General features: G+C 41.2%; 1 protein-coding gene across 1 annotated transcript in view; it reads left to right on the forward strand.

The window, feature by feature from the left end:
- The first annotated feature begins 505 nt into the window (after positions 1–505).
- Positions 506–26,714, forward strand: part of MARCHF3 (membrane associated ring-CH-type finger 3) — a 180,400-nt gene continuing 154,191 nt past the window's right edge. Inside the window, exon 1 of the mRNA XM_049873478.1 lies at positions 506–748. The gene's annotated coding sequence lies outside the window, so the exon portion shown is untranslated. The remainder of the gene's footprint in view (positions 749–26,714) is intronic.

Genomic DNA, 26,714 nt, shown 5'->3' on the forward strand with positions numbered 1-26,714 from the left:
TTCGTGGGCCCTCGGTTTCCTCCGACTGCTGGGGCCCCTTTGGGGCCGCCGAGCTTCGCGCCTCCTGCGGGCGTCAGGTACCGGAGTCGGCCGTAGCGCAGTGGGGCTTCTCGCTCCACAGCGCGCCGAGACGCGGCTGCTCGGGGGCTCCCGGCGGCGTCCAGGCCTCTCTCCGAGAGCCAGGGGCCGTCCGTGGTCACCATGTTCCTCCAGAGGCACCCAGGTCCTGCGGTAGACGCTTCCGCAGCGCGTGCCAACGGCCTCTGTGCCTAGCCGCTGCGAACTTGACGGCCACGGGCGCGTCTCTCCGGCCAGCCCCCGGCCGTGGGCGATTGGTTAACGGACGCGGGGCTGGGCCAGGCACTAAGCACCGCCCGCGGCCGCCCCGGGCTCCGGCGCCGCCCCGATTGGCTGCCGGCTCAGCCAGTCACGGGCCGACGACCGCCCCGCCCCGCAGGGCGGGCCATGGCTGGCTCCGCCCCCCGCTCGCTGCCCGGCCCCCCGCCCTCCCGAATGCGGTCGGCTCAGCCGGGCGTTCCGCCTCATTCGCTGAGCAGGTCCCTGAATTGCCAGCGCGCTCCGGGCGGCTGCTGAGCCGAGGCGGCGACCGGGCTTGCCGAGCTCCCCTTGAGGTGTCCGCCTGAGCCGATGTGCCTGGGTCCGCCGGGGCGAGAGCGGATTCGGGGCAACTTGGGATTCAGGACCCGGAGCAGGGGCGTCGGTTTGTGATCGGAATTCGGCGGGGAGGGTGAGTAGCCGCGCGGAGGGCGAGTGGTTCCTCTCGGTGCTGTGCGGCGGCGGGCGAGCTGGGGGACGGGACGAGTCCGGAGCGCGTCGGTGGGTCCGTCGGGCCGTGGCCGCGGTGAGGAGGTCAGGGCCGGGCGGGATCTATTGGCTGCCCGTATCCCCACTCCCGAACTTCTTGTCTTCAGAGCATCCCAACTGGGCGCGGGACGCACTCTGCGTACGCACGAACTTGGCGCGTTAGAATTACCGTCTTTAGGTGGGTCCGGGACGCGTCCCCTGCCCTTCTGCGGCGGCGACACGGCGCTGGGGGCGGCCTCCGTGCCCGGGTGGTGCGCGGACAGCAGTTCCTAGATGGCGTGCGGACCGTTCCTGAAAAATTACCCAACGCAGAAGCCGATGCGGTGTGATACCCCGGCTTCCCGGTCCGAATCCCTCGGCTGAGCAAGCGCTCATCATGTGCGGGTGGGTCTTCAGCGGTCAGGCCACTTAAGTGACCGGCTGGATTCTGTGTCAGGGGCTTAGGTGTTTTGTAGTTATTGAAAGAAATTGACAGCGCGGATATTAAACTTTGTAAAGTAATTACTTTCTATTAGCACATGACTCTGCTTCCTTGCGGAGGTGCTGGGACCTCCGCATCCACCCGCAACATGTGTCCGAAGGTCTTGGTTAGGGCCGGGGGCGGGGGGCGGGGGGGACTGTCGTCTGTTCGAGTGCTCGGAGCCCCGGAAAATCCAAGAGGATACTGTGAAAGGGACCGCCAGGATCGTCGGCTGGTGTTTATTTAAGCACCTGTGTTGAAGTGGTGAAGTTGTGGCAGGAACTGACAACAGAGGATTCCAGGTTAAACCTGACACTTCGTTTGTGGCTCAGTGAGGGATAGATTTTCTTCCCCCCTTAATGGTAAGGAGGTATAAAGCACCTTGTTTTGCTGTGGGGGGGCGGGGCTACAATTACATACATGTAGTTAATGGGGCAGTTCTACTCTGTCCTGTAGGGTTGTATGAATCGGAATCGATTTGATGGCAACGACTTTGGTTTGTTTTTTTTAGTTTATGTTATGAGTGGACTAAATATAATTCAAGTTACTCTTTTCTTGTAATTCTTATTTGACATGAGTGCGAGCTTATTGAAAGTACTAAAGACTTGGGTACAGAATTTGGGACTATTTTAATCTTTGAAACCATAACAACATTGAGATACATAGTTATACATATGTATGTGTATGTATATACGTATAGTTGATAGGCGAGTGAGGTAGATGTATGCAAAGGGGAAACTCAGCCTTGAACTTCCCCTTGGTAATGGAGATTGATCCTCTGAGCTGTGGGGTCAATGGCGAGAATATGTGCATGTGTGTGTGAGTGAGAGAGTGTGGTGTGTAGGCAAACATGTCTGGATTTGCCTGTCTGGGTCACTGTATGTCCATGAACTTTACAAGCATTCAGTTCAGTACCATTCGGTGCAGATTCCTTGTTCCTGGTTTACAGCCCAGCAGCGGCCAGCCAGCCCATCTGTTAAAACGTAACTTGTACACTTCAGTGGGGGCCCTGAGGTGGAGCGTGGGTGGGGGCAGCCCTCCGCAGAAACAACATGCTGCAAACAAAGCCCCGTCTCAAGTTCTGTTTTCATTCAGTGTTCAGCCTGGACTGTGATTTTGGTGAAGGGGTACGGGGAGTGCTGTCTCTTCAGAAATGTCAAGCTGCATTTTGTGAAATAATTATAGCCACGCTCTGGGGAGTGGGGACCTTATAGGAGGGAAAAAAAAAAAAACAAAAAAACTCTAGAGAACAAATATGGTGCTTGTCACATCACCATGCAGCACTGGTTTACTGCTTTGCAGTAGCACGTATATCAGAAACAGTTTTTCTTTTGCTTTTTAAGAGAATGCATTAAAACTGAATTGTTTTGTGCAAAAAAAAAAAAAAACTTAACAGAAGTAAACAGAGCTTTCTTGCAGAGGCTGTTTAGTTTACTAGAGTTAGGACTGCCTTAGCAATTCCAATGAAACCTGTTTTTAGCAGTTTACAACTTGGATATAAATTCATATTCAGCCTAACCACTAGTTGCTGTGGTTCAGAATTTATAGTTTAAAAAATAATAAAAAGCCTTTATCACAAAAATTCTTATGACTAAAAGGGCATGGGAGGGTATAACAATTTAATAAGTTCCTGCATCCAAGTGACAGATACTTTAAAACACTATAAATCCCTTTAATAGCATAATTATTTTGGGTGACAAAATAGAGGCGGTATTATGGAGAAGCATAGTTGATATTTTTCCCAGTAATTTTATAATTACATTTTAGTAACAGTGTTCATTATATATGGGGAGGATAAACTAGAATGTTTTTTTAAGAACTCCTCACAAGAAGTATTGCTTTCATTGCTATGGCATTTTGGGGAATGCAAAGCCTTAATCTGTGCGTGTCTTTAAATTTCTGGTGGACTGTATAAATACATTAATGTTCACACCTTAGTGTGTTTTATCAGAATCAATTGTGTGGCTCCATAGAATTCTGTTCTTGGACTGCTCTTCAGTCCCAGGGACTCTAATTCAGGAGCCTGGAGTGGTATTTAGGAATCTGCCTTTTTGACAAGCACCTCCAGGTGATCCTGATGCCAGTGGTCCCCTCACCATAGTTTGAGAAACACAGGAATGATGTTTATGAGATAAAAGAATTATAGTCTTCGAGTTAATTAAGCATATGTCAGAAATTTCCAGGTGGCATTTACCAGGATTGTAAAATTTATGGATAATGCATTAAGTCTCTCTGTCCTCAACAATGGGCATCTTATGTCCAGTGTATGAAGGTGTTTTGGAATCCTCAGCAGTACCTATTCCAGATTGACCCCAGTTCTGACGAAGCCTGCCTGGGGCAGCAAGGTAATTCACAACCCCTTCCCAGTCTTAGGGCCTCCATCTCCTACTCTGAAGCCAGTGGGTTTCTGGTGTGCTCTGGGGTGACTTGCCAGACCTGACTCATAGTTGTTGGGCAGTTCTCTCTGGAGGATAGAAGGATGTTAGACCTTGAGAGTTACCTTTGTCTCTTTAAAAGCCCCCCAGCTTGAGGATTAGTACCAAAGTACGTATCTCCCACCTCAGCTGGGCTAGTACAGACTTACAACGGTCTCCTTGGGAAACTGGAGCTGGCCTGCCTCTCAGCCAGGTGAATGTCCCAGGCTATCCACCCAGAGGTCCAGAGATTCTCATTTTCTGAAAATCACTTCAGTAGTATTTTGAGCTATCCAAATTAATTACGTAGATAAATTTTCTCAGCGTCACAGAAATATGTTGTGAATTGATTGCTACCTTTCCTTTCACTGAAATCAGTGTGAATTTTGATTTAATTACTGCCAGTTGATTTTTTTTATCTATAGTTTGATACTGATATTTGGGTTCTATCTTTCCATTTTAAACTGGCATAATTCTCAATTTAAGACTTCTAGATAAGGCTTAAAAGAGAAAGGATCTATCAGATATTGTCCTTCCCTCTTTGTACCACTCATTGACCTAAAAAATAAAATGACTTCTCCTCAGAGGTCACAAGTACCCGGAATATTTACTTCTTGATGACGAAAGGACATGGATAGGCTGGGGCACTGAACTTGGATTTTTCCAGACCATTGGATCATCACTGGGACTTCTACAGAGCAATTACTGTTTTAAGAAGCACTTGGCAGCTGTGTTTATAGGTCTCTTATCTTAACAATCCTTTGAGTACAATGATCTTTTTTTTTAACTTTGTTACAGATGAGCATACAGCAGCCACAAAAGGATAGTAATATTTAGATCTTGTCTTTCATATTCAGAGATGACACCAATAACTGAGACGTCGTCCTTGCATTTTGAATTGTTTTTGATTTAGCATTGTGGTGATATGATAGTGTTCTGCTTAGTCATTCATATCATCTACAGTTTTTTTATTTACCTGTTTCTTCAAATATGTTTTTATATTGAATGTGACCTTAGGACAGTTTTCTTTGTAAAGTTAACCACTGTGTAGGATAATTTGTTCAACAACCCTGACCCTAACCAGCCAGCCTTGACCCAGAGAGGCAAATTATTTGCCAAAGGTCACAGAGCACCAGGGTGGCAAAGACTATGTGTAGAATTCCTTGGACCTGTATTTTAGATCTGTGCTGTTTGCCTGTTGAGTGATGTTATGCTGCTAAGGATGTTTTTACTCTGGCCGAAGACAGTTGCTTTGATATTTCATTTCCCCAGCGTTTGCATGATTGGGTGGACTTAGAAAAATTAAAAAGCCTAAGGTATATCACATCCCCTGATCGATGGAACCAATTTCTGTCCAGTTGAAAAACTGCAGTACAATGCTACTTATTTTGAAACTGGGTCATAGGTCGTTGCAAGCTTCTAAGCAACAATTCTAACTTTTTTTTTTTTGGCCATGGTATACTTTTGGCATCCAACTTTCATTTGACAAATTCTTTCCAAGTTTTTAATGTTTCTTTCTTTACTCTTAGCCCATGGTCAAATCTTCTTATAAAAAATTCATGTTTCAAATCTACTAATTCTTATATTTTGACCATTTTTACTATTTCTCCTCCCCAATGGCCCCTCAAGCTCTTACCTTTATCTTACTTTTTGGGTTCCAGTAACATCCTCTGAGCTGCAAAACAGTCATTGAGCTACTGAAATTTTATACTAGCTTTAGCTTTGTGGGTTTAGCTATGACACTAGTAAGAAAAAAAGAAGAAGGAGGAGGATACTATTAAAGTCATGTTGATATGTATGTCATATTAGATATCCCCAACTTAGAGTTTCAGTGGGAAATTTAAGATCCAGATGAATGAAGTGACAGATGTACTCATCTGTGACCCTACAGACACTCTTCTGGTACAGGCTGAAGACTATAACTGAAGACGGCACCCTGGGTTATAGAAGAAAAACAAATGTTAAGCTCTGAGAAAAAAACAGGACAAAAGCTGAATGGTCAAGGGTAGGAGTGGTCTGTGGAGAGTGGTGGGAAAGAAATACCTCTAGTAAACTGCCAGACAGGGTGGTAAGAAATTTATAGAGGTGCTGATGGTTTGAGGTTTCTTGGGGGCATTGATTCTGTTTTATATTGTCTTCACAACCAGCTCGCCCTGCTTGCTTTAAATAATTTATTATAGCAGCAGGCCTTCCCATGGTTAGTTTCTTTTTTATAAGTTTTCCTTCTCATATCTGGGTCTAATCAGAAGCATATATAATAGCATGGCTGCTCTGGAGTACTTAGGAAAATCATGATCAATATCACCACATTATAAACCCATGGCTGTTCTGTTTTATTTTGTAGTGTTTTCTTCCCTGTTCTATTAACTCAGTATCTATGTTTTAAACAATATTTTATTAATCTTTGCACAATGAGACTTCTGGGCTTATTCTTCTTGGCTGGAACTGTCTTTTGAGTAATCCATCATCAGACCAACATTGATCTAATGATGTATTTATTGCTCACTATTGCAGCACTGGCAAGAAACCCAGTATGGTTCTAAAAATTTGATTAAAAAGAAATCAAGTTTTTGCAAGGCGTAGCCATCCAATTATGTTAGGAGCTGCCAAGTATGTTTTATGCTAAAATATACACACACATTTCAAGTGAGTAAAGTGTGTTCTTTTCGAAGGCTTTTAATGCTTTTTGCTATGATGTAAATAGAACAAGAAGGTGTCTTTTCCAATTACGAGTACACTCCCTTTTTTTTTTTTGATTACGTACCTGAACATGAACGTGGATAGGTTTATCTTTTTCTTTGAAAATAATAAAAACAGTTGTAAGAACTAGCTCCCAGTCCTTAAAGAGTCTTTCAGGTAATCATTACAAATTAAAAAAAAAACAAAACTGAAATTAATTAATAAATATTGAGTACCTACCATGGGTAGCATCTCTTCTCAGCTTCACAAAACTTGGTTCAAGGCTCAAAATCCATCATATGGGGAAAAGACAGTCTTTTTAACAAGTGGTGCTGGCAAAACTGGATGTTCATTTGCAAAAAAATGAAACAGGACCCATACCTTACACCATACACAAAAACTACTTGAAAATGGATTAAAGGCCTAAATATAAAGCCAAAAACTGTAAAGATCATAGAACAAAAAATAGGATCAACACTAGAAGCCCTAATACATGACATTAATAGGATACAAATCATAACTAACAACATACAAGCTCCAAAAGATAAGCTAGAAAACTGGGATCTTCTAAAAATAAAACACTTAGGTTCATCAAAAGACTTCACCAAAAGAGTAAAAAGAGAACCTACAGACTGGGAAAAAATTTTTGGCCATTACAAATCCGACAAAGGTCTAATCTATAAAATACAGGAAAATCCAACACCTCTACAACAAAAAGAGAAATAATCCAATTAAAAATGGGCAAAGGAAATGAACAGACACTTCACCAAAGAAGACCTTCAGGCGGCTAACAGACACACAAGGAAATGTTTGCAATCACTAGCAATTAGAGAAATGCACATCAAAACCACAGTGAGATACCACCTCACCCCAGCATTACTGGCACAAATTAAAAAAAAAAACAAACAGAAAATAACAAAGGTTGGAGAGGCTGTGGGGAGACTGAAACTCTTATGCACTGCTGGTGGGAATACAAAATGATACAACCATTTTGGAAAACAATATGGCGCTTCCTTAGAAAGCTAGAAATAGAAATCTCATATGATACAGCAGTCTCACTCGTAGGAATATACTCTAGAGAAATAAGAGTCGTCACACGAATAGATATATGCACACCCATATTCATTGCAGCATTGTTCACAATAGCAAAAAGACGGAAACAACATAGATGTCCATCAGCAGATGAATGGATAAAAAAAACCATGGTACATACACACAATGGAGTATTACGCAATGATAAAGAACAGTGATCAATCCGTGAAGCATTTTATAACATGAATGAATCTGGAGGGCATTATGCTGAATGAAATAAGTTAATCACAAAAGGACAAATATTGTATGAGACCACTATTGTAAAAACTAATGAAAAGGTTTACACACAAAAAGAAACATCTTTGATGGTTACAAGGGAGAGTAGGAGTGGGGATGGAAAAACACTGAATAGACAATAGATAAGTGGTAACTTTGGTGAAGGGTAGGATAGTACACAATGCTGGGGAAGCCAGCACAGCTTGTACAAGGCAAGGTCATGGAAGCTCCAAACTCCCTGAGAGACTGAATTGCTGGGCTGAGGGCTGTGGGGACCATAGTCTTGAAGGATATCTAGCTCAACTGGTATATCATAGTTTATAAAGACAATGTTCTACATTCTACTTTGGTGAGTAGCATCTGGGTCTTAAAAGCCTGTGAGCGGCCACCTGAGATATTCCACTGGTCTTACCCCTTTGGGAGCAAAGGGAGAATGAAGAAAACTAAAGATACAAGGGAAAGATTAGTCCAAAGGACTAATGGACCACAAGTACCATGGCTGCCACCAGACCAAGTCCAGCACAACTAGGTGGTGCCCAGCTACCACCACGGACTGCCCTAATAGAGGGTCCCAGACAGAGCTGGAGAAAAGTGTAGAAAATTCTAGCTCACAAAAAAAGACCAGACTTACTGGCCTGACAGAGACTGGAGAAACCCCGAGAGTATGGGACCTTGGCACCCTTTTAGCTCAGTAATGAAGTCACTCCTGAGGCTCACCCTTCAGCCAAGGATTAGACAGGTCTATAAAACAAAATGAGACTAAAGGGGCACACCAGCCCAGGGGCAAGGATTGAAAGTCAGGAGGGGACAGGAAAGCTGGTAATAGGGACCCTAGGGTCAAGAAGGGAGAGTGTTAACATGTCGTGGGGTTAACCAATGTCATAAAACAATATGTGTACTAACTGTTTAATGAGAAGCTAGTTTGTTCTGTAAACCTTCAAAACAAAATTAAAAATATTTTCTAAACTTAAAAAAAAAAAAAAACTCAGTTCAAGCCTTCACACATTTGGGAAACTTTTCCATGTCCCCTCTTTGGCCTGGTGCCTTCTGCCAGCAGCGTCCTTATCTCCTGTTCTGTAATCTCCCCTCTCCAGACTGGGAGCCTCTTGAGGGCACACATCTTTCATCTTGAGTGCCTTCTCAAGAAAGGATGCTAGGTGCACTAGTGTCTACAAATAATTAAAGGGAACATGGCGAGGGCTCGAAAGGAATATGCACAAAAATGTTCACCAAAAATGTGAATGGTAGCAATCACTAGAATCTTAGTGCTGAAATTTCAGCTTTAGCACCAGTCTCAGCACTTGGTATAACTATCGTCCATTTCTGCCCCCTCCATCTTCAAAGTCCCCCTGCTTCATTGTGTTCTTCTCACTACCTCCCTCTTGTGTTGTCTTTAAGAATGTCTCTAACTCCCACCCTAGTCTAAGTCATCTCTCTTAATTGCTGTTTTGTTCCCATACCCTTTGTCATATCTTGAAAAGGCAGCTGACTAATTGGGCCCTGCTCTGAGACCTGGGACATACTTACTGTCATGTCTTTTGAAGTCCTGTTGGCATTCGGTGCAGATGGCTAGCTAACTTTGGTTGTGGGAGGTTTGAGGGGTCTTTGATGAGCAAGATGGTGCTGGGCCTAAAGGTTGCTGATGTTCAAAGCTTGGTATGATGTGGAAGCTTGACATTTGTTGAGGGAAGTTTTTTGTTTGTTTTAAAAACTCCAACAGAGTATTTTTATTTCAGAGACTAACATTTGTAATAGTTCTCATTTATAAATCTTCCTTTTGTTGAGAAAGCTGTCCCTACGTAATCACATTTATCAGATAGTATGATGGCTTTGGTAAGCACCAGTCCTGGGATCCAGGTTCTTGCAGTTTTGTTGACACCATGTCTCCAGGAGAAGTTATGAACCATCTGAATTAAGCTTAACTTCCTGAGGTGAGGACCGTTAGGATAGCCCTTTAATGTCAGATCTTACAGGGTTGGGAATGAGAGCAAGAGCTCAAGGACCCTGATTTTCTGTCTCATCTGGGAGACTGAGCCTCACTTGACAGAGTGCTTTCTTCTCATACTGCCCAAGAAAATATCATTAGAAAATTGAGTAATTCTGTCTAAAAAGCAGTTTGATGTCCAAGGCCACAGAGAAGGTGAGCTACTCTAGATTAGGTAGGTCATGGACTCAGACACTGATTTCTTTCAGATGGTGGAAATCAGGAGCACCTGCCCTGCGTAGCCCAGGGCTTCTGCTTTTACGTTTGGATCTGGGGGCCTTGGAGGACTTGAGGGAGGCTACGGATGACAGTGTCAAGGCAAACATCTGTGGAACAAATCACCTGGCTCCCTTCCCTGCAACTAGTGGAGGTTCTCCCTGCGGCGCTCTGCTTTGGCATTATCACAAATCTGATTTTCAGTGTCCTAAGTACCAAATCTATTTGTTCTTAAACTTCACAACTATGTTACACACACAGAAGTTCTCACAGAAAGTTCTTATCCCTTAACGTTTTTAGTTTCCCTAATTTCAATTTCTTCTTAGTTTACCCCTCATCCTCCAGTAATGTTACCCTTTCTTTAATGTTCTCTTTCCTTTCTTTTCAGGTAAGAACTTAATTTTATAAAGTCTCTCTTATAATCAGTATTACCATTAATCTTTTTCCTTACTGAAGTAACTCTACACTTTTTCTCATTCTTCAAGGACTCTTCTAAAGCATTCCAATGTGTCTTTCTAATGCTAATAAAAAGATCATAGTAATACAGCTCCTCTTCTTTTGGGGATATTACATGCTCTGGCAGCCTTACACAGTGCAAAAGTAATTAGTCTCACAAAACCTCACTTTTCATCATCCTTACTCATACTTGCCAATGACACCTCCCCTTACCTGCCTAGTTACTCTTACCTCCTCCTGCTCACTTTTTTATCATTAAGAAACAAGATTACAAGACTCTACTAGCAACGGGCATATTCATTATCAAGTAGATGAAACTTCCCACAAAACCAAAATAGGTGTACGCAGAAGGGTGAAAAGGGCAGACCTATCCTGATTTCTTTAAAAATAGGACATGTGGGCAAATGCATCTTTTGCTGACAAATTCTTAAGTTGTTAACTTGCCATGACCTATTTTTCTTTCGAGGCTGATTTATTGCCTTGTAGTTAATGTCAGGAGTTTTCTTTTTTTTTTTTCTCTTCTGAATATTGCCACGTGATTTTTTAGTTTTCTTTCCTTCATTTATTTTATGTTTTTAAAATTTTTGTGGTTTCAGCCTGCTTTTCCTGATTTACCTAATTAAGTTGTGTTGTTTCTAACCTCTTCTGACATTTTTTTTACCACTTTCCTGCCCCTGCCAATGTCTCACAGCTGCCATTCTCACATTGAATGAATTTCCATTTTTGGTGCAGATAAGTAATGAAGACATTAAGTGGAATCCTGATAGTGACCCTTTCAAGAGCTAAGGCACCATTTACCATTGTTTTAATTATGCTCTCTTAGCAAATTTTCACCAGTTATAATGTTCACCCCATTTCCCAAGTCATGTTTCTCAAATACTATACAAAATTATGAAATCTGTATGCATTACGTTTTCTGCTCTCCATGAAGTGCTAACTTTATAATTCTAGAATTTTCTTTTAGAAAAAATGCTTGTTAGACTAAACCAAAAAAAAACCAAACCCACTGCCGTTGAGTTGATTCCAACTCATAGTGACCCTATGGGACAGAGTAGAACTGCCCCACAGAGTTTCCAAGGAGCGCCTGGCAGATTTGAACTGCCGACCTCTTAGTTAACAGCCGTGGCACTTAACCACTACACCACCAGGGTTTCTAGAATGTTTAATTTGGTTTCAAGCCATACTGCTTTTTGCTTATTGTGAACCATTAGACATTTATGTGATGTTTTATTTTACTTCATTCCCAAACTCTGCCATCAGTTCCCAAGCAGTAATTCCACTCCATATCTTCCCTCCTCAGTCAGTTATCATCTGTGCTTTTTTGTAAGGCTGATAGTTTATTTGACTGGCCTCTGATATTTTCAATATCAAGATTACTCTACATAGCTGAAAAAATAACTAGTGTCTTTTGATTCTCAAGATTTCCCCCCTTCCTTTTCAGGAACAATCACAATATCACACTTGCTCTCTGGAGTGCTTTTCTCTCTTAATCCTCTTGTCTCAGTGAAGTGTGAAGCTGGTTCTGCTTCCTTAACGTCTGACCTATCTCTGGGAACTGTGATAGTTCTGTGTGATCACTTCACTGAAACTTGTAATTGGGTAAAGGCTTAGAATTAGTAGCCTTATGGAATAAAAGACCAATGAAAGGTGTGCTTCAGTTCAGTTTTGGGGAATGTCCCAGGGAGGTGGGGGATGAAAGTCAAAATTTTTAAACAGGTAGAGAAAGCCACACACACAGAGACCATTTGGTACTACCCATGCCAAAAGGAGCCCTAGTGGCACAATGGTTAAGTGCTTGGCTGCTAACCAAATGGTTGGCCATTTGAACCCACCCAGCGGCTCCACGGGTAAAAGACCTAGTGATCTGCTCTGGTAAAGATTACAGCCTAGAAAACCCTATGGGACAGTTCTACTCTGTCACATGGGGTCACTATGAATCTAAACTGACTTGAGGGCACCTAACAACACCAACACCCAGGCCAAAGCACCATCGTCCTGTTGTGATTTCTAGGGGTTTTTTTCCTTGGGCTTTTCCAAGTAACTATCCCAGTGTGGTAAATTAAAATGCATTCTTGGAGTTCACTGAGCTAGATTCAGAAGTCCTACTTTCAGTCCTGGACCTTCCTAGAGAAAAGAAATGAGTTATGTTTCCAAATGGAAATGTGCAATTGGAGATACTATGGTACATCTGCTAGGAGACCACCTGCTGCACGAAACAAAAGACCACAACTGAAGTTTACATCAACAGTGAAGAAATTTATTATCCCATGTGAGAAACAGCTGGTGGCAGAATCGGTTGATTCAGTGGCACAATGACATCATCAAGTATACAGGTTTCTTCCATCTTTTTGCCTCTGTTGTCCTGAGGGACCACTTCACTCTAACACTGGTTCCTTGCTTCATTGCAGGATGGCTACAGCTGTTCAGATGTCACTTGCAGTCACTTCAGACACAGCGATATCTATAGCACGGAAAAGGGATCCTCCCCTTTTGAAGTACATGAAGACATTACCTAAAAGAACCCCAGGAGACCTCTCTTCTGATCTTATTGGTCAGAACTAGATCACATGCCCATGTGTATACCAGTCACTGGCAAGGGACTCACCATGATTAACTGAGAGAGGAGGAGGTGGAACTTGAACAAAATCAGGATTCTGTTAGCAAGAAAGAAGTGTGTGTGTGGGGGGGATGGTGGTGATGGGGAAGACCAGACTAGCTGTTGGGAGGCAATTGTAAGTGTCTGTTACATGTTATGCCTAAGAAAATAATTATGAAATTTCCCTCTGACTGCTGTGTAGTTGGTGGGTACCATTGAACACATTTCTGGATAAAAAATGGCAAGGCCTAGGTAGACAGGGAGAGAAAAGCCACAATGTAGACTAATTAACGACAGAGAAATGAGCCAAGATCAATATTTGTTCTGATTAGAGTCGCAATAAACCCTAATGGATTCGAATATACTAATTCTAGTCTGTTTATACTCAATAAGTATATGATCTTTACTGAATAAAAAAGATTAAATAATTTGCTAATTTCTCAATTTTTCTGTATTTATGATGTATTATTTTGTAGTGTAGGCCTATTCGAAGTGTAGGTAAATTTTTTTTTTTAATTAATTTACATGTCATAGTATTAGGAAACCCTGGTGGCATAGTGGTTAAGTGCTACGGCTGCTAACCAAAGGGTCAGCAGTTCGAATCTGCCAGGTGCTCTTGGAAACTCTATGGGGCAGTTCTACTCTGTCCTGTAGGGTTGCTATGAGTCGGAATCAACTCGAGGGCACTGGGTTTTTTTTGGTCATAGTATTAGCAATGGAAACCCTGGTGGCATAGTGGTTAAGTGCTACAGCTGTTAACCAAGAGGTCGGCAGTTCGAATCCGCCAGGTGCTCCTTGGAAACTCTGCTGGGCAGTTCTACTCTGTCCTATAGGGTCACTATGAGTCGGAATCGACTCGACAGCAGTGGGTGGGAGTATTAGCAACAATGGTAATTGCTGATGATTGTAACTGGTCATTATTTATTGAACACCCTTTTATAAATTGGGAATTTAGCCTCCGAGCTGAAACCAACCCATTGGCGTTGAGTAAATTCCGACTCATAGTGACCCTGTAGGACAGAGTAGGACTACCCCATAGGGTTTCCAAGGAGCAGCTGGTAGATTCGAACTGCCGACCTTTTGGTTAGCAGCCAAGTTCTTAACCACTGCACCACCAGGGCTCCTGGCATCTAAGAAAACTTTCTTGATGGTAATTTGCCTAGGTCACATAGCTAATAAGTAGCTAAGCTAGGTCCATCTATCATGTCCCTTCCCTGCTCTCCATGGCTTCCCTTTGACTTGGAAAACAGTCCCAACACTATGCCGGCCTACCCGCCCTTAGGTGGTGGGCCCAGCCCATCTCTGTGACCTCATTAACCTCCCTCTTGCCCTCCCTCAGCCTTCCAACCACACTGACATCCTTGTTGTTTGTGCAATCAGCCAGTCTTATTCCCACTGCTGATTCTTTGCGTTTGCTGTTAGCTCTGCTTGGATTCCACACCCACGGTTCTTATAGCTAAGTCCTTCCCATTCAGGCCTTGGCTTAAATGTCTCCTCTTCAGGGCACCCTTGGGATTATCCTTTCTAATAGTATTTAGGATTCCCCACTCCTCCCTGTGAGCCCTGGTGACGCATTGGTTAAAGCACTTGACTGCTAACCAAAAGGTCGGTGGTTCAAACCCACCAGTTGCTTGCGGGAGTAAGGTGTGGCAGTCTGCGTCCGTAAAGATTTACAGCCTTTGGAACCCTATGGGGCAGTTCTGAAATTCTGTATCTGCCCCTTTTTTGTTCCCTTTATAGTATTTGTCACAATCTTGTAATTATATGATAGACTTATATACTTGTTTTTGCCTGTCTTCCAACTAATTTATTAAGTTCCATGAGGGCAGAGACTGGCTGTATTTGTAAAAATGGATGAATGAACAACTGAATAAGTTAATAAAAAAAAAAAAAGGAATGACTTTTTAAATGTTTTGACCTCTAATAATCCATAGTTAATCTTTATCTGCTGCGTTAGGAATGAGGTAGAATGTCCATTGTCACTTGATCTGAGTACATGTGCCTCAGATTTTTTCCTATAAAAGGAAACTAACAAAAACCTTCTTTTATTTGTTTATCTCTTTAAGGGTAAAATGAGATAGATACCAAAGTTCTTTGGAGAGAAGACACACTACAGTAGTACTGCGTAAGAGTTTCAAGAGAGGTTGATACAATCAAGAGAAATTTGAGTAACACTCTTAACTTTAGTTTTTGTATTAAAGTTTTAAGCATGCCAACTCCTTTAATTCAACTGAAACCCTTAAAAAAATGAAGGTATAAATCTATAAGGCTAAATTGTAAACGGGGAGAATTGTAAATGCATGATAATTTGCAGTGGCAAATTTACTTAAAATAAAATTGCTTTCTCTGATTACACATACTTTTTCATTTGAACTCATATCTACTAAAATAGTTTATTCTTAGAGCTGTGTTCTTAATTATTCTGAGGGTTTGGCGTTATGAGGGTACAAGTTGAGAAAGAGCTTTACCTCAGGTATTCATTTGGGAGGGATTGACAAAACAAGGGCAGAGTGCCTTTCTTGGATCCAAAGCCTCTCCTCTCAGTTTTCAGCTCAGGACCTTCTCTGCTAAAGTGCGGGTATTTGTGTGTTTTTTCTTTCCCTGTTACTGTGTAGGTTGTTGTGTCATCTGCTAAATGTGTTGTGAGGCATTATTTTCTGAGGCTTGCAGCTTTGGTGCCAGTGTGACTTTACCACTCAACTAAATAAATCATCATTTCAACTTTGATGGGATTTCCCATCCCCCTCCTACCTGCTCATCTTCCCCATGCCTTTGCCCAGGTGACCTCGCAAGCTGCTGTCTCTCAGCATAGTATCGGTCTCAACCTACTTTTACACTGCTTTCTGGCCTTCTCATGTTCCTGCTATCAAAAAAACCTGTTAGAGTTGCTTACTCTGAAATACACTTCTCAGTTAAATGCCCGTATCCTATCTAGCTCTTCTAGATTGTTTTCATGTTTTGCATGAGAGGCAAGTGAAAAAAAGTGAAGGGGAAAGAAAAGGAAGAGGATGTCTTGATGTTGTTTGCATTGGACTTTATTCTTGTGTGTCCTGGGGTGGGGAGTGGGGGGCAGGGGGCACCCTTTCCCTCCTCACGTTATAACCTTGATGGGTTTGGGCATGTGATTGTGTAAGAGCTCATCAGAATCTAGGTGAAAATGAGATTGGTAACTAAAGGCTGGGGCAGTGCATCATTATTATTTAAGTTAGGTGCATGGTCTGTGTAAGCCCTTGACAGCCTGCCTTTGACAGGGTGGCTTTCACATACAGTGATACACTGGGTTGGCCCTTTTATGGCTCATTGAAGGCTTTCCTTGTTTGTTTTTTTTTTTCTTGCTAAGCTGTGTGGGTGGGAAACAGCATGAGGTTATAGAAATGTATAGCAAAAGCAGTTGCAATGAGAAAGAATCCATAATGGGTAGCACATATTGCTGGAATGCTTCCCAAGCAGTTGGGGGCGGGGGTGAGGCTTCTTTGGCAGAGGCAAAGTAGAACATGTGCTTTTCCATGTGTGAACACTGTGCTTTGAAAGGTCCTGTATGATTCACAAAAGCAGCTGCTTTCAAGCTGGTGTAGCCACAGAGTTTTGGAAATTCACTTAAATAGGTGTAGTGCAGATCCTGACATCTATCTGTTTTGGAGATTTGGTGGACTATCTGGGAATTTACTTATTTACCTGTGATGTCGAACTAGTGTTCTGCATTAGAATGTTGGATCCTTTGTTAATTTCTTTAGCGTTTGTGGATCAAAGCTAACAAGAAAAGACTTAAAATTTTGAACAGCCATTTGCTATGTTATGTGCATGTATACATAAATTTGCAAAGGTGGCTTTCTTGTTAATTTTGAAAACTATGAATGACAATTTTACTTGGCCTAGTAAACCAACTTTTCTGAATTACTCTCAGGCATATTCTGTTTTATTATAAAGTTTTCTTGCTAAGTATTTGTAATCGTACTCAGCGTTTCTTTGTAATAAGCTTTTATTTTTTTGCCTCTGGTTTTACTGAAACAAATCCCATAACTCTTGTCTTTTTATACATTTCTGTTCCATCTCTGAGTATTAGTTGTTTACTCTTTTATCATCAATGATAAGTTATTTTCATGTTTCTAAAGATTTCAAACTCAAATGATACTAGCAGTGTTGTTTCTTGTCACTTTCAACAAAGGCCATTTGGGGCCAGTTCTTCAAAGAAGATAAGTAACTAGGATATGATTTGTTCACTTTTTGCCTGTTAGTTTTCATTTTATTAGATGCTGACATCATATAGCATTTTCACAGATTGCTTTAATAAAGAAGGTGAAAGCTTTCTTTTTAACGAGTTGTAACTTATTAAGTTTCTGAACGACAAAGCAAATAAAAAATATTACCACAATGCAAGACTGATGTGGCTATCTTGAGCTAGAAATCATTTGAAATGTTTCATGGCTACATTTTGTGCTAAATATAAAAATAATTGTGTTTCCCATGTGTAAGCCTCGGTTGGTGAAGCAAGTAGGTCACTATTGATGATAGAACATGAGACAGGAAATGTCACAGCTCAGATTAGAGGCCCAAGCAACATGTCTCACGGTGCTTGGTGCATTGTTCTTCCTAAGAAGTGGAAGGACTCAACAGGGTATAACTAACTTTAGCCCAATTTGGAAGTATTAGCAAGGATTGCCTTTTAATCTGTCATCCCCATTTGTTTCTAGATAACTCACTTCCCCAGTCCAGCAAAATAATTGAACTGCTTGGGTTTGCACATTGCAGGTCTCTGAGTGCCAATTAGAATGGCAGGCTTTACATTATAAAAGTATAAATGGTAGGCAGTAATCAGCTTTGTTGTTTTGTTGTGAGCTGAGGGGCAAAGTCAGGCCCCCAACTCACAGTGATTCCCTATGTTACAGAGTAGGACTGCTCCATGGGGTTTTCTTGGCTGTAGTCTTTACAGAAGCAGCTCACCAGGCCTTTTCTGCCACGAAGCTGCTGGGTGGGTTTGAACCACCAACCTTTCAGTTAGCAAAGCTGCTGAGTGGGTTAAAACCACCAACCTTTCAGTTAACACCCGATCGCAAACCACTTGCACGACCCAGGGTTCTTAATGATCAGCTATATACAGTCGTATCTGTAGATTTACCTGATGTTTGAAATTGCTGACAAGGAATAACCAAACGGTTAAAACGGAATTCTCTTAAAATCTCATTTATCTTCGTATTCGAGGTTGAGGTGACATGGGAATACAGGGGAAGGGTATACTCTCAGAAAATCCAGTTGCCTTTTTCCTTTCCTTGTGGGCAACAGGAGGAATATTTATTATTTATATGTGGGAATTTTTACTGCAGAAGTTGCTTCATTTTTGGTAACATATTTACATAATCTAATTTTTAAGCAAAAGCCTAGGGGGAAAAAAATGCTTTTTGTGTCTGCCCTGATGAGAGATAATACCTCATTTTTGGGAGCCATACCAAGATGGAACCTTGAATTCTGAGAGAAGCCATCTCCTCACGCTAGATTAAGCAGTTGAACACATGCCCAGAGAGCCTGCAGTTATTTGGATGAGTAGATGGAGGCATGCTGTGATGATTGAATTTAAGTCTGTCGTTATAGAGTCAGTATTCATTCACTTTGAGCACAGAGCCCTTCACAGAAGTACCCTGGTGTATGGATTTGTTATACTCTGCGTGGATGTTTTCATTTCTTGAATCTCAGAGACCTGTCTAGGCTCATACTTTCAAAGGTCATTAATGCAGATTAAAACATTCTACTTTTTAACTAGGATTATTTCATGCAGGTTATAACTTTTAAGAGGGGAAGTGAGTAGCGTGGAGACTCAGTGGAAAAAGTAGTTTGGCAGTTCTTCTAGTCTTTATTCCTTCTCCAGCTTCAACACAGGGATGGTATGTTGGGATAGAATTTGCAAGCACAGCCCTCACAGATACCCCTCTGGAATGAAAATTCTGGGAGTGGTTTCCAGTTGGCTGTAAGAGGCACGTTGGCTTCTTACTGGAGAAAACACAAGAGATACGGCAATCGGGTTTGGTTGCGCTATTGTGTGTGCTTGGTTCTCACCCATCATGAAGCAAGCTGGTTGTGAGCTGTAGAGTTCCCTCATTTTCTAAACCTCAGTGAGGGAGTGTCAGTTGACAGAGGCTGGTGGGAAAATTCTGGAAAATACTTAGGAATGTCTGAAATAGATTTTTGCTTTGAAATAAAAGTTTAGATTTTGGTTCCTCTTTCTAATTTCAGACGTGTGAATGACTGATAACTATTTAAAAGTTTTATGAGCTTTGGTGAACCTCTTCCTCATGAAATTGTTCACCTGCTTCTAGTTGTTGCTATAGGATTTCTCTTTGAAGTCAGTGTAAATGTCCGGGTCCCCCACTCTGCTTTGACCTCAATTAGAACCCTGAGGCCCGGTCCTGGCTCTGCTTCTAACTCGGTGGATAAAGGCTAAGTCACCAGATGCCTTTCTCTTCTGAGAAAGGAGTAAAGAACTGGATCATTTCTATGGGATTCTTCTAGTGCTAACACTATAAGTATGATTCTCCTCATCTTTCAAACCTGTGTGTTTGTTTTCTGTTTTCATGGACAGAGACGTAAAATTTTCTAGTTACCTTTAATTGTAAGGACAGTAACTCACCAGGTTACTAGTTGGTTGCTTATGTTGGTTTTTTTTTTTTTGCCAGTGTTGTACAGAGGAGTTCAGATGAATGTGTCTGATCACAAATTTGATGTAACAGTAACCAGTTGGTTTCATACTTCAAGGCAAGAAGCAGCAAGGCTTTTATGGGGGGTGGGTGGGGAGACTGGGGTTGGGAGCCTGTGGAGGAGCTAATTAGTTCCACGGAAAAATAGAGGGGAATCCAGTATGCAAATTGTAACAGGAAGTCAGTCAGGATTTACACAGTTCATAACCTCTGTCCCCTCATCTAGGAAATATAATACTGGTGCTTATAAACTTGTGTGCAAGGAATTAGCACAAATACAGATGTCATTTATAAGAACCATCTTGTAACTTTCTTAAAGGCCTAATGGAAAGGGTATTATAGCTTAAAATGAGATACAAATAATCCTGTATTTTAGTCTCTGTTATGATAGATAATATTGGTAGAATCTCTAAAATACAGAAAGCAACCTAGATTGGATTGTTTTTCCTTTTGCTAACAATAAGACTTTTTTCCCTCAAGAAAGAAATACTGAATGGCATTTATATTATGTCTACCTCCCTTTCCGCAAACACTGACATAGCCAATCAACTTAAATTTCCCAATGGTGAATTATTCTTAGCTTTTGTGAAGGACTCTCTGGTGGTGAGAGTTGTTAACCTCTGAGAGGAAATGGAAGCTTTGGAATCTCCCTCTTGAGAGCTGTCTTAGAAGAGGAGAGAAACTGGTTTTCATGGAGCAAATGTGACTGTGCAAATTCTAGAGCACACCTTTTGGTCATTATTCTTTGATTATTTAAAAATCTACTTGTGTTATTGGAAGTTAGTACCTTAAGAGCTTTTAGTTATGGGTAACCAGATAGTTCCTCCTAAATATTTATGGCTCTCCTTTCAGCCTTTTGAAATGGGCTTTGGTCACTGGACCAGGTTGATAGGTTCGTTGCCTAGAATGGGACTTTGTAACAACTGACTATAATCATTGTACACTGGACTTCCTGAGCTCCTGCCCCTCAGGATGGCAAATGTAGACAACCAAGTTCAAAGGGAAAAATCCAGGTGATAAAGACTCTAAATTTAGAAAACACTTACTTTCCACATAATAGAATATAACTTCTTTCTTCTTCCCACACAAAATAGAGCTGTCCAGAAGAACAGCCAGGAAAACTCATGACCCCATCACATCCCTCCCACTTGCAGCTGTTAAGGCTTCCAAGTGCAGATTGTGTGTGCCGAATAATTTTGCTCTGAGACACATCACAGACACATGTTTTGATGTTTGTCAAGGCTGCTAACTCCTAGGCCATTTGAGGAGTAGGTGAATGCAGGCTAATGGAGAGACAAGAGACTTGTTGACATTCTTCTCCCAACCCTGAGAGCATTCAGCCAGATTCTTCTAATTGACAACAGGAGAAAACACCTAGGAACCTTCCTTGATTCTTTACTCAATGCGATTGTGCATAGAGGGTTTCTCAAGAGCCCTCAGCAAACAAAAGTTTGGGAGTTACCCAGGAGTTCTTTGAGCAAACAGTGAGAGAACACGTTTATTTTCAGTTTTTGAATTGGAAATGGCAGTAAAACTTATCTAGACCAGGGTTTCCAGAGTGAGTTTGCAAGATAAACCATTGGGGAATGGGAAGAAAATACTAAGACTTATATTTATATTTCATATAAAATAAGAAAAAGTAAGTCTTTTGTATATGAATTGGCATTTGCACCCTGCCCTGTTCTCTAGGTCATAAAGCTGTGTGTTAGGTAAGGTATATGAGGTGTTCTGAGGGAGGACTGGGTTTCCCTTAACATGCAGGGGTCAACAGTGGTTCCCTCACTTGCTTGTAGCATGTTATGATATATTAGTATGGGTCCAGTTAAGTTAATTTGCAGAATATTAGTTGGTGTCAAACTAGCCCTCAATAAATGGGCAAGTAGTTTAAAAAAAGCTTCTGGAAAAAAAAATGTGGGTTGAAGATAACACTAATTGTGCAAACCAGCGCAAGTGAACAATATAAAAATGGAGGAGCTAGAACTTTCATTCTAGGACAAGCTCTTTGTCGACCAAGTTGTGAGTTAAAAACATTAACAATATAATCAGACATGACAAGAAGTTAGCCCCCAGATCTCAAAACTATAGAGATGACTAATTGAATATGGATTTATATCTACTATCGTTAAGACTAGGAAGCCCTGGTGGCACAGTGGTTAAGTGCTTGTCTGGTAACCAAAAGGTCAGCGGTTCGAACCTACCAGCTGCTCCACGGGAGAAAGATGTGGCAGTCTGCTGCCATAAAGATTACAGCCTTGAAAACACTATAGGACAGTTCTTCTCTGTCCTGTAGGGCTGCTTATGAGTGGGAATCGACTTGACAGCAACAGGTTTGGTTTTATCATTAAGAATGAACACGTTGGAATGACGTACTTTGCCTTGAGAAATTTCCTAATGATGATATGAAGGCACCACAATTAGAAAGATATTTACTTTTTTCATCAGTGTTTAAAGTCAGCTAATAGTCTTTACATAATTTCACTAAACTACGTGTTTTGAAGCCTCTTTTGAAATTTTTTTTTCCTTTTATGCAAAAGTAAGAAAGCTGCATATTTAGGAAACCCTTGTTTTTCCTCCTAATGCAAGACAAAGTGAAATAATATGTTGGAAACAATATCTATCAAAAATGAGTTTGTCAGCAAATGCTGTCGGGAGTATTATAGAAAATGTGACTGAAATCTTGAAGAAACAATTACTGCATTAGAACAGATTATGGAGGGTGAAAGGTTTGTTTAACATTTGGAAGATGCTGGATCTTTTTCTAACATATCTCAGCCTATCACATTTGTGAGATCCTGTTTCATTAGTGAAATACAGCAAGAGCTTCCTTTTGCTAAGCCACCACTGAGATTTCCTCACAATCTGTATAAAAATGTTTTATGACAAAAACGAAGTCGCATTTCCTCTTAAAAAGCAGCTGTTTCTTAGAGAAGGATTCCTGGGTAAGGTTACATGAGATAAATGCATTCACTGCATCATTTATAAGCAAGCAAGTGCAGCAAAAACGTTGACGCCAGAGGTATACAAAAATGCTGCAGGTGTTACTGACGTAGTTAATCTTTATAAAGACAAACCTTTAACATACTATATAGTAGAGTTCATACAATGCTTTGTATTGAGATAAATGACCATGAAATTCTTTCGTACCTCACAGAGGTTTGCTGGTTATCTTGTTGAAAAATAATTGAGTTGTCACACTTACAGATAAGTTATTTTCCTTTTTTTTTTTTTAAAGGAAGGCATTCTGTATTTTGATAACTATTTCTGTGATAAGAAACTTTAGTCATGTGCTACCTAGCCATCATTTTTTTTAAAAAAAGCTAAACATAATTAATTTGCCCTTTTAAGATAAAGGTGTTATTAAGAATAAGAAAATACCTGAATTTTGAAGAAACTAGTATTATAGAAAGAACATTGTGAAAAACAGTGTTTGGACATGTTTACATTTTATGTGTTTTTGTTGCTTAAAACTATGACAGCTATTAAAGTCCAACTGTATAAAATAAATGAACTTAGAACTAGACCTTCAAATTAGCATATCACAAATAGCCTGGATTTTCAAACATAATAAAGCATACTCAGTCTTATTGCTCTCAATGAAAATGATGATTATTTTATAAAAAGGGTTTGTAGTATTAGATATATTTAGACAAAATAAGTATTTTAAACTATTGCTTATATGTTTATCTCCTACTTTTGTAATCTCTGTGTTGTAGAGCCCTGATGGTGCAGTGGTTAAGAGCTTGGCTGCTAACCAAAAGATTGGCAGTTCAAATCCACCAGCTGCTCCTTGGAAACCCTACAGGGCAGTTCCACTCTCTCCTGTAGGGTCACTATGAGTCAGAATTGACTTAACGGCAATGGGTAGTATGTTTGTTTTATAATGTACCTAAATAGTATATGTGTGCATATCTAGTACATGAGCGTGGTGTATGTGCTCAAGAGTTGTTAGTGTCCAGATTCATGATCTAATAATTTTGGAAACTTGCTCTAGGCCAAAGATTCTTAATTTGGGGGCAAGAAACAGTCATATACACACATTTTGCCAAACAAAATTTTGCCCACAATTTCAGTGTGATTACATGCCCACTGTTGTCATGGACTATGCTTTAAAATCCCCTGAATGGGGCCCTAAACCCTCTAGGGGTTATGTGACTTAACCAGGGTCACACAATGACATAATCTGATCTTTCATCTAAGACTTCCTGAGCGTGTACGTCTTTTCAGGACTTGGTCTGGTTGTTGAGGAGCAAACACGAATTGGAACTCTCTCTGGGCCCTCAAAGAGTTCACAAGTTCATTGAGGACTCCAGCGTGCAAACCAGTACAGAGGATCACAATATGGTTTATATTTAGGAAAAGCTTGGTTTTTATTTGACCAGCATTAATTGAGTACGGACGGTGTGAGAGCATTAAGCTGAACTCCATAGGGGAACAGAGAGATCGTAAGGCAGCATTTGTGGAGAATTGAGTCCCAATTATTTGCTTCACCATCCAGTATTTTTTCTAATGCTTCTGAGGTTTTGTATTCCTGAACCCCACAAAGCCCTTCACTGGGGCTTTACAATTCTGTTTCCTTCATGCACTACATGATAAAGTACAGGTAAAGGAAAGTGGGGAAGGTGGACACACTTCTTCTTATTTCTGAGCAAACCCAAACTCTCTCCTTGGGTTTATGTGCACTAACATGTACTTTGCCTGTGGGATAGAGAGCTGAACTCTTGGATGAATTTGCAAATGGAAGAAAACAGGGAGTAGTAAGGGAGGTGTAGAGTTTTGTAAGCTTCATGATCTCTTTCCCCAAAGGTCTGAACCTGTGTAATGAGACAATAGAGCAAATTACGTGCCAAACCTTAATTTATTTCTATAAAAAAAGGGATGATAAGAATAAAATCAATGTAATTTTTTTTTTCTGCCTTGGTCATTACCTGGTAACGTTCTTGAAGGTGATATGGAGTTTTCCCTACAAATATCATGCCCTATGTATGGGGCTAAAAATAAACAGCACAGTGAAATGGGCAAGCATTATTGATCTGTGTCAGGGCCATTTTCCACTTTAATGTTTGCAAAAGGCAAACACAAAGTTTTACAAACCTATTTATAGAGAGCAGATCATTCATCGCTATATTAAAAAAAAGAAATCGAGAGGATAAAATCACAAAAGCAAAGTGGATTGTTGAGTAGGTTTTGGGTTATATTATTAAATAGGACTAGAAGGGATCTCCTTTGGAATTAGTGAAAGGAGCTATCCATCGTGTTCCTGTGGAACAAAGGAAAGCTGTGGAGTTGTGTTGGGAACTGTGTTGCCCAAGGGGATGCTTCTGGCCTGGGTACTGCCTCCAGTGGGTGTTTACCCTCACTGGCTGCTCCAGCCTCCTTCAGCCACCCCCTGCCCTGGAAGCAGGGGCTAAAAGAAATGGGGTTCTTCCCAGACCCCTTCTGCCTTTCAGTCCCTCTAGCAAGTTCCAGCTTCCTGTTGGCATTTACTATCTGTTTGTGTACTCATAAAGGAGCTCTTGTAGTGCAGCGATTAAGCACTCAGCTGATAGCTAGAAAGGTCAGCAGTTCGAACCCATCAGCCATTCCTTGGGAGAAAGATGCGGCAGTCTGCTCCCGTGAAGATTACAGCCTTAGAAGCCCTATGGGACAGTTCTACTCTGCCCTGTAGAGTTACTGTGAGTCAGAATCGACTCGACAGCAATGGGTTTTTTAGTTTTTTGTGTGCACGTAAGTGCATTTGCACACCTGTATATGAACATGTTTTTGTAGGATCCTCTTTGACATTTCATTCTTCATCTGTTTTTGTAAATTTTTTTCTCCACTCATTTACTACCAAAATTGTTTACTCCTCTAGTACCCGCAAAGCGTTATTTCTCTCCAGTTTCTTTCTTACCCCCAGTCACCAAGCTTCTACCCCTGGACTTTTTTTTTTTTTCCTTTCTTTTTTACAATTATCAGTTCAATTCAATGAGCATTTAATGAGTGCTGGACACCTGCTAGGTTCTGGGGCTACAGAGACAAATAAGACAGACTCTTCATCTTACAGTTCATCAGTCCAGTGGGGCTTGCGGTCATTGCTCCTCTCTCATCTCTCTGCCCTAGTTATCGATCTCTCCCTCCAGCCAGTTTCCTGCCAGCATACTCCACTGGAGTAATAGCTAAGCATTGGTTCAGTAGACATTAATTCAGTCTTAAACCCCCAGGTATGTCTGGTTTATGGAAAGAGCTGGGCTTGTAGAAAGGGGCTCACCCACCCTGAAATGTGGTGAGACAAGACGTTGGATTCTGTGTACGTTAGAAATGCCAAATGCTAATGGACCCGGCTACCTTCTGAACACTTTTCTGATATGATGTTGTTTCACCTGAGGGCAGAGTTGTCCAATCTCTGGAAAATGGCTCTTTGACAGTTTCCCCATAGATGTGGTGATCTTCGTGCCAATGCAGCAATAGATTGTAATGCTAAAATAGCTAGTAACCATTTTAAAAGCAATACATGCAGGGGAAAAAAAGAGAGAGAGAAAAGAAAACCCTGAATAACCATGGTAACTGTTTACTCCAAATTGCTTCCTGGCCCTGTGGCCATTTCTTCTCTTTAGATCTTTCATATGTCTTAAGTTTCTCTGCCTATCTAAGTACAGCAAATGATATTTTTTTCAATGAAGGAGCCACCAAGAATAGTGACAGGCAGGCACATCTTTCACAGTTACAAAACTACGTTGGTTCTGTATAGGCCAGACTTAAAACAGAGGTGGGGAAGGTACTTAAAAACTAACATTTTGAATATAACCCTCATCTCTGTTGCTCAGTCTTCTTATAGTCACCAGACAAGTGGTATCAGGGCTGAGATAACACAGGATCTTTTCCCTTCAAGGCCTTGCTGTTCAGATGGAATTCCTAACTGGTTCCAGTACTCATGATAGAGCTAACAACATCTTTCTGGTGGCTGGGTATCATTGGTTTCATAGCTTCATTCTTTAAATCCTTTTGCACCATGTCATTCTTCACTAAGTCTACATGATTCATCCTTGGTCTTCCTGCTTCTCATTTCATGCCCTCTGGAATGTGTCACTATGTGTAGTATCCATTCTGTAGT

Source organism: Elephas maximus, chromosome 2 (assembly GCF_024166365.1).
Source record: "Elephas maximus indicus isolate mEleMax1 chromosome 2, mEleMax1 primary haplotype, whole genome shotgun sequence".
In the NCBI taxonomy this organism is placed as follows: domain Eukaryota; kingdom Metazoa; phylum Chordata; class Mammalia; order Proboscidea; family Elephantidae; genus Elephas; species Elephas maximus.